We start from the raw sequence: 12,372 nt of genomic DNA on the forward strand, positions 1-12,372 counted from the left end.
TTGTTGCATGTATCAGAACTTTGTTCCTTTTCATGGCTGCATAATATTCCACCATATGAGGATAGGGTATTTTGTTTATCCCTTCATTGACTGATGGACACCTGGGTTGCTTCCATCTTTTGGCAATTGTGAATGATGCTCCTTTGAACATTGGTGTGAAAATGTCTGTTCAAGTCCCTACCTTTAGTTCTTCTGGGTATATACCTAATAGCAGGATTGATAGCTCATATGGAAGTTCTATACTTAGCTTCCTGAAGAACTGCCTAACTGTCATCCACAGCAACAGTCCCATTTTACATTCCCACCAGCAATGAATGAATGCTCCTTTTTCTCCACATCCACTCCAACACTTGTAATTTTCTTTCTTGTTTTTTAATACTGGTCATTCTGGAAGGTGTGAAATGATATCTCATTGTGGTTTTGATTTGCATTTCCACAACCTAATAGCTAGTGATGTTTAGTATCCTTCCATGTGCTTTTTAGCCATTTGGGTTTCCTCTTTGGAAAAGATGTCTATTCAGAAATCTTGCTCTATTTATTTGTATTGTCTTTTTGTTCTTGAGTTGTGGGATTTCTTTATACATTCTTAATATTAATCCACTGTTTTTTAAATTTGTGGTTTCTAAATATTTTCTCTTATTCTGTACATTGTCCTTTTATTTTCATGATAAAGTCCCTTGATGCACAAATTTTTAAATTTTTATGGTCTCATTTATCTATCTTTTTTTGTTGCTCATACTTTAGATGTAAAGTCCAGGGAACCATTGTCTACACAAGTTCCTGAAAATGCTCCCCTAGGATTTATTCTATTTTATTTATAGTTTTGGTTCATATATTGAGGTCTTTGATAAATTCTGAGTTGATTTTGTATATGGTATGCTGTAGGGGTCCACACTCATTCCTTTGCATGTGGAAATCCAGTTTTCCCAACACCATTTGTTGAAGAAGCTATTTTTTCCCCAAGTGAGTCAACTTGGCACCCTTGTCAAAAATTCATTGACCATAAATGTGAGGGTTGATTTCTGAGCTCTTAATTCAATTCCTTTGATCTATATCTGTCCTTGTGTCAGTATCATGCTGTTTTGGTTACCGTGGCTTGGAAATAAGCTTTAAGATCAGGAAGTGTGAGTCCTCCAACTTCATTCTTCTTTTTCATGATGACTTTGGCTATATGGGGCTCCTTACCTTTCTATATAAATTTGATGATTGGCTCTTCCATTTCTGCAAAGAAGTCTGCTGGAATTTTGATTGGGATTGAATTGAATCTGTAAAATGGCTGTGGATAGAATTGACCTCTTAACAATATTAATCTGCCAGTCCATGAACATAGAAAGTCCTTCTGTTTATTTAGGTCTTCTTTGATCTCGTTTCAATGTTTTGTAACTTTCTGTGTACAAGTCCTTTACATCCTTAGATTTATTCCTAGATATTTGATTCTTTTAGTTACTATTGTAAATGGAATTTTTTATTTCCTCTTCAGATTCTTCATTTCTAGTGTATAGAAACACTGCTGAATCTTGCATGTTGATCATGCACCCTGATACTTTGCTGAATTTATTTGTTCTAGTAGCTTTTTTGTTGATTTTTCAGAATTTCTTTACATAAGGTCATGTTATCTGCAAATAGGGAAAGTTTTACTTCTTCCTTTCCAATTTAGATGTCTTTTGTTTCATTTTCTTGCCATTTTTGATTCCCTGATTCATTACATCACGATTAGAGAAAGTGCTTTGTATAATTTCAATTGTTATAAATTTATTGAGTTCTGTTTTGTGATCCAACATGTGGTCTATCCTGGAGAATGTATATCCTGCTCTTTGAGGGTGCATTGTTCTGTATGTGTTTGTTAGATTTAGTTCATTTATCAACTTATTCAAATTCTCTATTTCCTTATTGAACCTCTGTCTAGATGTTCTATTGATGTGAGTGGTGTATTGAATCCTCCAACTATTATTGTAGATACATCTCTTTCTCCCTTAGATTTTGCCAGTGTTAGCCTCATGTATTTTGTTGCATGAGTAGGTGCATATGTATTCATGATTGTTATTTCTTCTTAATGGATTGCCCCTTTTATTAATAAATAATGTCATTCTTTGTCTCTTATGACAAGTTTGCATTTAAAGTCTATTTTATCCTATATTAGTATAGCTACCACACTTTTTTTTTTTGATACAGTTTGCTTTGAATATCTTTTACTTTCAACCTATTTGTATCCATGGTTCTGATGTGAGTCTCTTGTAGACAGTATATAGATGCCTCATATTTTTTATCCATTCTGCCAGTCTGTCTTTTGACTGGGAAATTGAACCCATTAACATTCAATGTTATTATTGTAATGGCAGAATTTATCTCAGCTGTTTTAATCTTTAGCTTTCATATGCTGTATCTTATTTTTGTTTCTCTTTATACTCTTTTAGTTACCTTGACTGATATTCTTCATTTCTACTCTCTCCTCCAAGCCTCTCTCTCTTGTTCTTTCCTTTCAGTATACAGGACTTCCCTTAGTGTTTCTTGTAAGACAGGTCTCTTTTTAATGAACTCCCTTGGCTTCTGTTTATCTCAGAATATTTTAAACTCTCATTTTGGAGGGCAGCTTTGCTGCATAGAGAATTCTAGGCTGACAAATTTTCTCTTTTGATATTCTTAAATATATCATACCATTGCTTTCTCACCTCCATGAATTCTGATGAGAAATCAGTCTTAGCCTTATCAGGCATCCTTTGTATGTAATGAATTGACATTCTCTTTTGCTTTCAGAATTCTATCTTTATATTTAGTGTTTGTCATTCTGATTATCTTGGAGTAGGTTTATCTGGATTTATTTGGCTTTTTTTTTGTGATTCTTGCACTTGGATATCAATGCTTTTCATAAGAGTTGGGAAGTTCTCAGCCATTGTTTACTCAAATATTCCTTATACCCCTTTTCCCTTCTCTTCTCCTTCTGGGACACCTATGATATGAATGTTTATGTGCTTCATGTTATTCTTCAGTTTTTATATCTATATCTTATTTTTGTTTCCAAAAGTTCCAAGAGACACTGCTCAAATTTTCCCATTCATTTCTCTATCTGTTATTTTGTCTGTTGCAACTCAGATGCTCTGTTTTCTTACTCACTGATCCTTTCTTGTGCCTGTTCAAACCTGCTGTTATGTGCATCTAGTGTATTTTTAGTTTCATCTATTGTTGCTTTTCATTCCCATAAAATCTGTTATTTTTCATTGCATGCTTTCAAATTCTTCTTTATGCTCACCCACTGCCTTCTTAGTATCCTTTAACTCTTTAGCCATCCCATTGAATTTTTAAGGAGATTTGTTTGAAGATCTTTGATTAGTATTTCCTCTGAATTTTTGATTTGCTTCTTTGACTGGGCCATATCTTCCTGTTTCTTAATATGGTTTATTATTCTTTTCTGGTGTCTGGGCACTGGATTATCTTGTTGCGTTTATCTGAAGGTCAGATTCTTTCTCTTCTCAAAGCTTTATTGTTAATTGCTTGTCAAAGCTTTTGTTGTTGATTGGCTTTGTGTTAATGCTCTTCTTTGATACTTGGTTCATCAGTATTATCCTACTGGGCTGGGCCAGGGTCCCACAAAAAGGGTGAACATCAGCTCCACAGGGCCCCATGGAGAGTCAAGTAAAGAGGCCTAAATGCCTTTAGTTTTGCTCCCCAAGGCTGCACTTTCCTGGCCTGCCTAGCATATGAACCTCTTCTCCCAAAAGCCATTTGGAAATCTTGTCAGAGTGCACTTTCCTCACCTGCCAGCAGATGGTGGCCTTTGGCAACCTATTTCCTCATCCCTCAGCTGGCAGGCTATTTTTAGCTGTAGACACCAGACAATGGCATAGATGCATAGGGTAGGATGGATTGAAATCACTGGTCCCAGCAGTCCAAATTCACAGGCCAAAGGCTGGCACAGTGTGGGACTGTGTCCCACCTTGTACTCTGGAAAGTCGATCTCTGCTGCTCTTTCAGTCTGGAGCTGCCCACCTACCAGAGACTGGAGAACTGGAGGCTTTCTGCCTGAAGAGATGGGGTGGGTGCCTGGAGCTGGGGCTGAGGTGGGTTACTTAAGTTCCCTTACTGACACTTCTCCATCCCTTTGTCCTGTACTATCCTGGGTATTGTAGAACACTTCCCCTGATCTCCAGAGCTCTACCTCTGTTTATGTGGATCATTTTTGCCTGACTTAGTTGTTTCTCTGTGACAGAAGTGAGCCCAGCATCTACATAATAGGATATCTTGGATCCCTCAGCCCTCTTTTAATATTTTTGGAATAACACACCATCAGCTTTTTCTACCATATCATGGTAACAAGAATGCCATTTATAGGGGACAAAATAAATTCTACTGGATGTATTCCCAAATGAGAAAAAATAACATTAAATTCTTATAGTAACTCTATAAGTAACTCCCAAGTTGTGCTTGATAAAACTGAGGCTCAGAATGTACATGCTTTACTCAAGAGCACACAGGTAGTAAGTGAAACTTGGGTTTTCATCTGGTGTTAAAACACATTCCTTTCCCATACAACATGGGCATGTAAGTATGATTTCCACAAGAATATATAGGTGGTGCATGGTAGTCATACTTTTAAGATTGCTGTTAGAAAGCTGACAGGATCTTCTTTGACCAGATCAATGTGGCAGTTTGTGTCCAGTACCTCCTCCAGTGGTTTTTGGTTTGTTTTTGAAAATTATTTAAAATATAAAAATAGTCCCTGAATTATCTCAGTTTCTGGGTTATCTTCTCTGTTTATCTCACATGTTGCAGACTTTGCTTAAATGTTTGATGATGTGTGGATGACTGAGTTTAAGTTGCTGTGGTTGGTCTTTTGGTTTCATTTCTTGAGAGAACGATCTTCTAAAAATTAGCCTGGTAGAGAAGGGTGAAAGTTACATACACACATATTTTCCAAGAGATCCTCTTTTTAGCCTGACTTATTATCTCTGTCATTGTTAACTTCCTTGCTGTTTCTGGCTCTTAGTAAATATTTTTAATTTAAATTTTTGAATACATTATAATATACAAAGCTCAAAAAAAAAAAAAAAACCCACAAAAAAACACAAAAACACAAGTGTAAAAAAAGTAAAGTAAAAATTTTTCCATCAGCCCAGTTCTGACCCCCTCTTTTCTTAACCACTGATACTGCCTTATCCTTCATGAGTTTTTCATGCACATATAAACTAACACAAATATATTCCTATTTTTCCCTTTTATACACAAAAGTTAGTGTACTAAATAGCACCAGCTATTCAGGACCTTATTATGCTAAATGTTTTAGTCTGCCCAAGACCTTTTTAGTGTGGGTTAAATCTGTCAATATTTGTCATATTAGAAATCAAAATTGAGAAATTTAAGAAGTATTCTTAAAAAATTTCAGTGATTTTTAAAAAATAGGATTTATAACAAATGTTTTCCAAAACTAAATCAGTAAGGAATTGCATTGTTTTCATATTATAAAAAATTTCTGGCTTAATAGAAAACAGTTGGATTCTCATATCTGCTTCTGTATTCACTCTGTTGTGATTTGTTTTGGTTCTTGGTTGAAGAGTATGAAGGAAATATGGCCTCACACACATATGCAGTTTGAAAGGGAAGAGCTAGTGGCCCCCAGAGTCTTGGGGACTCTCATCCATTTTTGGTTCATACCTTAAAAACTGCTGATGTACTTTTCTGCACCTTGCTTTTTTTTCACTTAACATGCTGGATGTTTCCATATCAGCAAATTAAAAAACTTCCTCATTCACTTTTTTTATAGCAGCAGGATATTTTAATTGTTGGTCCCATAATTTAGCCATTACCCTTTGAATTTTGCTACTGGCAACAGTGTTATAATGAAGAATATTGTGCAAAAGTTACTCATCCCAGTGTAGGGTCTCTTAAAGGTGTTGTGTTTCCTTTGGCTACATGAATCTAGTGGATCAATAAAGGTACCTTGAAACATAACTGCCTCCCACCTTCCCTGTAAGAGAGTCATCAGTTGTCACCTGCTGCCATGTAATGTACAGTGTCTACTCACCCAGCAGGAAGAATGAACAGCCCTGTCTTGCTGACCTGGTGTTCAGCCACCTGGCATGCTTTGGCCCATGGGATGTGAGTGGATGTGACATGTTCCACCTCTGAGCAGGTGCTTTAAGAAGCATAGAGGGATTCTTCCAGCTTTCTTATCTTTCCTGGCCCCTGCCCTGAGAGCAGTGTGTACTAGTATGATGGTTAGGTTCATATGTCAACTGGTCAGGTGATGGGGACCAGTTGTCTGGTCAAGGAAGCACTGTCCTATCTGTTGCTGCAAGGACATTTTGTGGACTTAAATCATCAGTATGTTGATTGCTTCTATGGCTGACTACATCTGTAGTCATCTGTGCGGAGTGTCTTCTGCAATGAGAGATGTTTAATATAATCTGTCAAAGGCTTTTAAGGGGAAGGTGATAGCTTCAGCAGTCAGAAGAGAGAAACTTCATCTCTACTTCAGTCAGCCAGCCTCTCTGGGGAATTCATTGAAGACCTTCCTCAGAGTACTAGCTTGCCTCCTGGCCTACAGAATTTGGATTCATGCATCTCCACAGTTGCATGAGACACTTTTATAAAATCTCATACTATTTACAGATATCTCCTTTTGGGTTCTGTTTCCCTGGAGAACCCTGACTACTTCACCTGGATTGGAGCTGATCCTTCAGTTGTGGTCTCAGATTAGAAGATCCATGGGACAGAGCCTCAGCAGCCAAATCACAGTTGGCTAAATGTAAGAAGAGCCAGAAGTAAGTGTAGGAGACTGAGCTTTGGAGATTGTTTGTCAACACAGCAAAGCTGACCAATATATGATTCATCCAAGTTCAAGGCATTGTGCTAGGTGATGGAGGTCAGCAGGATGCATGACAGCACCTGCTTGGAGAAGCTGTATGACACTCAAAGTCTTGTAATAAGAATAATATGGGTCCAATTTCCACACTGCCAACCTACCATGTAAATTCAGGTAGGTACTTATTTTTTCTGAATCAGGTGTATATCTGTAATTGTGTACGAGGGATGGGATATGGAACCCAAGTACTGTTTAGGGGATTAAATTAGATGAGTGTTTATGGGGGCCAAGCACAGTGCCTGGAACATGGTAGGAGCTCAGTAAATGTGGATCCTTCCTTTGCTCCTCTGCCAGAATCCTTCTAGAGCTCCTCAGCACACATGAGATGCTTCATACTCTTATTCCATGAGGTCCTGTCCCTAATACGGGCAAGAAGCCAATTCTGAGATGTGCAGGTGCAGAGGTCATCCCTACACAGAGAGATCTATGGTCTTCCCTGTGTAGATGGAGAGGTCTATTGTCTTGCCTGAATAGAAGAGTTCTCTCTTGTGTAGATGGAAGGTCTACAGTCCTCCCTGTATAGATGGAGAAGTCTTCCCTGTGTAGAAGGCAGCTTTCCCCAGTGTAGATGGAGAGGTCATCTCTGCATAGACAGAGAGGACTTCCCTGCATGGATGGGGAAATCTTTGGTCTTCCATGCATAGATGGAGGTCTACAGTCTTCCTTGCAGCAATGGAGATGTCTAGAGCCCTCTCTCTGTAGATGGAGAGTTAAACAGTCTTCTCTATGTAGACAGATTCTTCTCTATGTAGATGGAGAGGTCTTCCTTGCATAGATGGGGATGTACACGGTCTTCCCTGCCCATATGAAGAGGTCTGTGATCTTCCCTGTAAATACAGAGAGGTTTTCCCTGTGTAGAATGAGAAGTATTCTCTGCATAGAAGAAAAGGTCTTCCCTGCATAGACAGAGAGGTGTACAGTTTCCCCTGTGTAGATGGAGTGGTCTATTGTCTTCTCTGTGTATATGGAGTGCTCTTCTCTACATAGACAGAATTTTCCTCTCTGCCTAGATGGTGAGGCATCATCCCTGTGTGAATGGAGGATAGGTGTGGGGAAGATAGAAAAGCCTTTGCCCCTCCCTCAGCAAACTTATACATTGAACATTGTGATGGTTAGCTTCATGTGTCAACTTGGCCAGGTGATGGTGTCCAGGTGTCTGGTCAAGCAAGCACTGGCCTGTTACTGCAAGGACATATGTGGCTGGTTTATTAAATCATCAGTCAATTGGCTGCAGCTGTGACTGATTACATCAATGAAGGGCATGTCTTTCACAATGAGAGAATTCAATCAGCTGGATGTAATCCAATCCTTTGAAGATTTTTAAGCGAGATAGATGGAGGACCTTCACTTCTTCGGCTAACCAGTGAAGCATTTCCTGGGGAGTTCATCAAAGTTGCCAGATCATTTCTGAGGAGTTCATCAGATACGTTCATCAAAGTTGCCAGTTCTCTGTCTGAGGAGTTCATTGAACATCTTCACTGGAGTTGCCTGTTTGCTGTCTGTCTTACAGAATTGGGACTCGTGCATACCCACAGTTGTGTGAGACACTTGTATAAAATCTTATATTTATAGATATTTCTTGTTGATTCTGTTTCCCTAGAGAACTCTAACTAATACATCCTTCCATCAACCCTCTGTGATGGGTATATGCATATTTAAAAATTGGGGAAACAGAGGCTTTTAAGAGGTTAAATAAATTGATGAAGTTGAGAGAACTAATAAAAACATTGACAGTTGACCTTCACTTTGCTTTTACCTTAAGACCCCACTTTCTCTCTTCACTTGGAATTTTTCCCTTTAGCTGCTACCTTTGGACAAGAAAGCACAGTGTGGTGAGTCCTCAGTGGTTTCTTGAGGTTCTAGACCCTGGCACCTCCTTGTTGTGTGACTGAGGAAGTCACTAACTTCTCTGTTTTTCCTTCCTCATCCTCAGGGTTGGCACAAGAGTGATACCGATATGATGGTTCTGTGGTTTTACATTAATGCACCTATAAGCTGCTTAGAACAGTAGCTGGCACCATAGCACATGCCCTTCATGGTCCCACCCTCCTGTGACTAACTAGATAATGGGTCTGAAGTGCCACCCTGATGATCAGGACCAGCCATGTTCACCCCTGGCCTGTGGTTGGCTGTGTCCCTGCGGGGAGCAGAAGGTATGGGCTGGGCCAGGGCCCTTGCTCTCATGTTACCTGGTTCTTTGGGGAGCATGTTTGGCCACCTCCACAAGGGCCTGGGGATGTCAAGGTCTAGCTCCAGTACCTAGGGGCTCATCAGAAATGTTTTCCTGGGACCTGGACCTAGGAAGTCCCGGAATGTCCAGGGTAAGGCCAGAGTCTGCATTTCCACAAGGTGACTGTATGGCCTTGCTCCTGGCCTTGCACATCCTGGGCTTGGCCTCACTTGTCCTGTCCTAAAGCTTTCTGCCTCCCTCTTAGCTCTTCCAGGTGTATTCACTCCTCTGCTGCCTCATCCTTAGAGACCCAGGTCAATTGTCCCCTCCACCAGGAAGACTCTCTCCCTGTTCCTTCTAGCTCAATATTGCACCAAGAGAAGTAACACTATGCATGGCGACAGCAGCCCTCAAGCTCCCAACCAGAGACTCTGTCCCCTCCCATCGGGCTGTGAGGCTCAGGCAGATATGTGGGAAGTGAGGTCAGAGTGAGGATGTGGGTCTGAGTACCTGGAGAGCTGGTAATTCACTGAGGACCTCAGCTGCTGTGTCATCAGGGTGTTAGTCCTCAAGCCATTCATCCCCCTAGGACAGTGAGTCAGTACAGCTCCTCAGTGCTCCCTCAGAAATGGTCCAGCTTGGTTGCCTCATTTCCTGTCAGAGAACAGTGGAGTGGGTTAGGGTGTCCCAGAGAATGAGGCCCTGGGTTCATATGGAATATATGGGGTCAGGGTGCCTCAGAGGATGAGGCACCAATTCCAAGGTTACATATGGGGTATGGGTGACCCAGAGGATGAGGCTCTGCATCCACATAGGGATATTGTGTCAAAGTGCCCCAGAGGAGGTGGCCCAGGGTCTAAAATGTACATATGGGGTCAGAATGCCAAGAAGATGAGGTCCAGGGTCCACAAGGGACATAATGGGGTCAGTTTGCACCAGAGAATGAGGCCCCAAGTCCATATAGGACATATGGTGTCAAAGTGCACCCAGGGATGAGGGCTGGGGTCCATATGGGACATACAGGTTCTGGGTGCCCCAGAGGATGAGGGCCCGTGTCCATGTGGGACATTTGAGGTCAAGTTGCCCTAGAGGATGTAGCACTGTTTTCCCTTTGGATATATTACATCAAGGTGCCCAACAGGATGAGGGCCCTGTTCAGTATGTTCAGTATTTCAGGGTGTCCAGGAAATAAGGCCCCAAATCTATATAGGACTTATGGGTCAGGTTGCTCCAGAGGTAGGCTACAAGTCCCCATGGGACATGAGGGTACAGAGGCCCCAGGTGATTGGGCTCCAATCCAGATGGTTCATATATGGTCAGGGTGCCCCAGAAGATGAGATGTCAGGTCCACATGGGACATAAGGTATCAGGCTGCCCCAGAGGATGAGGCCCTAGGTCCCCATGGGGCAAATGGGATCAGGGTGAAACAGAGGAGGAGGCAGTGTGCCCTTAAGTACATAATGGGTCAGGGCACACCAGAGAATGGGATCCCAGGACCACATGGGATTTATGGGGTCAGGACAACTAAGAGGATAAAGCCTCATGTCCATACAGGACAAATGGGATCAGGGTGGCCCAGAGGATGAAGTCCTGAGTCCATATGGGACATATGGGTTCAGGGTATCCCAGAGGATAAGGCTCAGTGTCCATATAGAAATACAGGTTCAGGGTGCCACAGAGGATAAGGCCCCATATTCACATAGGATATATGTGGTCAGGGTGCCCCAGATGAGGAGCCCAAGATTCCATACAGGACATATGGGTTCAGGGTGCCCCAGAAGATGGGGCCCCACATTCACAATGGACATATGGGTTCATATGCTCAAGAGGATATGCCCAGAGTCCATATGGGACATATGGAATTAGCATGCCCCAGAGGATGTGGATCTGAGTCCACAGGCTACAAGGGGTCAGGTTTCACCAGAGGATGAAGCCCAGGTTCCACATAGGACATATGGGTTCATGGTGCCCCAGAAGATGAGACCCCAGGTCCACATGGGATGTATGGGTCAGGTTGTTTCAGAGGATGAGGCCATGTGTCCATATAAGATACATGGGATTAAGGTGCCACAGAGGATACAGCCTTGAGTTCTTACAGGACGTAGACTGTCAGGGTGTCCCAGAAGATGAGCTGCCAATTCACATGAAACGTAATTTGTCAGGGTGCCTGTTCTAGTTTGCCAAAGCTGCCTTCTGCAATATATTAGAAATGGGTTGCTTTTTCAATGGGGATTTATTAAGTTGCAAATTTATGGTCCTAAGACCATGAAAGTGTCCATATTAACGTATCAAGAGGAAGATACCTTCTCTGTGGAGAGACAGCTGGCATTCAGGGTCCCTCTCTCATATAGGAAGGCACATGGTAAAGTCTGCTGATCTGGCCTCTGGTTTCAAAAATGGCACTCTCAGCTCCTGTGGGTCCTCCTTGCTTCTCCCAGGGGCAAACTCTGGATTACATCTCTTAGCTTCTTTCTGCTCTCTCCAAAATGTCTTTGCCATTTATCCTCTCATACAGGACTTAAGCAAGAGGATTAAGACCCACCTTGAATGGGTGAGGTTACATCTCCATGGAAACAACCTAATCAAAATGTGCCACCCACAATAGGTCTGCCCGGACAAGACTGAATGAAAACAACATAGGCTTTTCTGGGATACATAACAGATCTAAACAAGCACAGTGCCCCAGTGGATGAAGTTCTGATTCCATGTAAGACATATGGGGTCAGGATGCCCCAGAGGATAAGGCCCTATGTCCATATAGGACATAGGTAGAGGCAGGGGTCAGGCTTGGAGCCCATATACCTATGGTGTAGACAGATGTAGACAGGTGGATTCTGTGGCCCAACTCGGAGCATATACAATTTGGCATAGACAGGTGGATGTTGGGACCCGGCTCAGAGCCCATATCCCTAAAGTGTAGACATGTGATGTTGGGTCCAACTTGGATCCCATATACCTGTGGTGCTGACAGGTGAAGGTTGGGATCCAGCTTGGAGTCCATACATCTGTGGGGTAGAGAGGTACAAGTTGGGTGTGGCTCGGAGCCCATATCCCCACAGTGTGGATGGGTGGGGGTGTGGGCCCAGCTTGGAGCCCATTTTCCTGCAATATAGAAAGGGGGAGGCTGGAACCCGGCTTGGAGTCCATGTATACATGGTGTGGACAGGTGGAGGCTGGGGCCAAGCTTGGAGCCCATATACCTGTTGGTGTAGATAGGTAGAGGCTGGGTCTCAGCATGAAGCCCATATATCTGTGGGATAGATATGTGGAGGCTGCCGACCAGCTTGGAGCCCATATCCCCACAGTGTAGATGGGTGGAGGCTTGGAGTCTCTCTCAGAGTTCATA

General features: G+C 42.1%; 1 long non-coding RNA gene across 1 annotated transcript; it reads right to left on the reverse strand.

Moving 5' to 3' along the window:
- Positions 1-4,225: 4,225 nt before the first annotated feature.
- LOC119544481 lies at positions 4,226-12,045 on the reverse strand. The gene is made up of 3 exons (XR_005218851.1): positions 11,983-12,045; positions 9,537-9,680; positions 4,226-4,869 (listed from the first exon to the last, which is right to left on the reverse strand). It is a non-coding gene; the product is annotated as an uncharacterized LOC119544481 (long non-coding RNA).
- Positions 12,046-12,372: the final 327 nt, after the last annotated feature.

The sequence above is a fragment of the Choloepus didactylus genome, chromosome 9 (genome assembly GCF_015220235.1).
Source record: "Choloepus didactylus isolate mChoDid1 chromosome 9, mChoDid1.pri, whole genome shotgun sequence".
NCBI classification, from domain to species: Eukaryota; Metazoa; Chordata; class Mammalia; order Pilosa; family Megalonychidae; genus Choloepus; species Choloepus didactylus.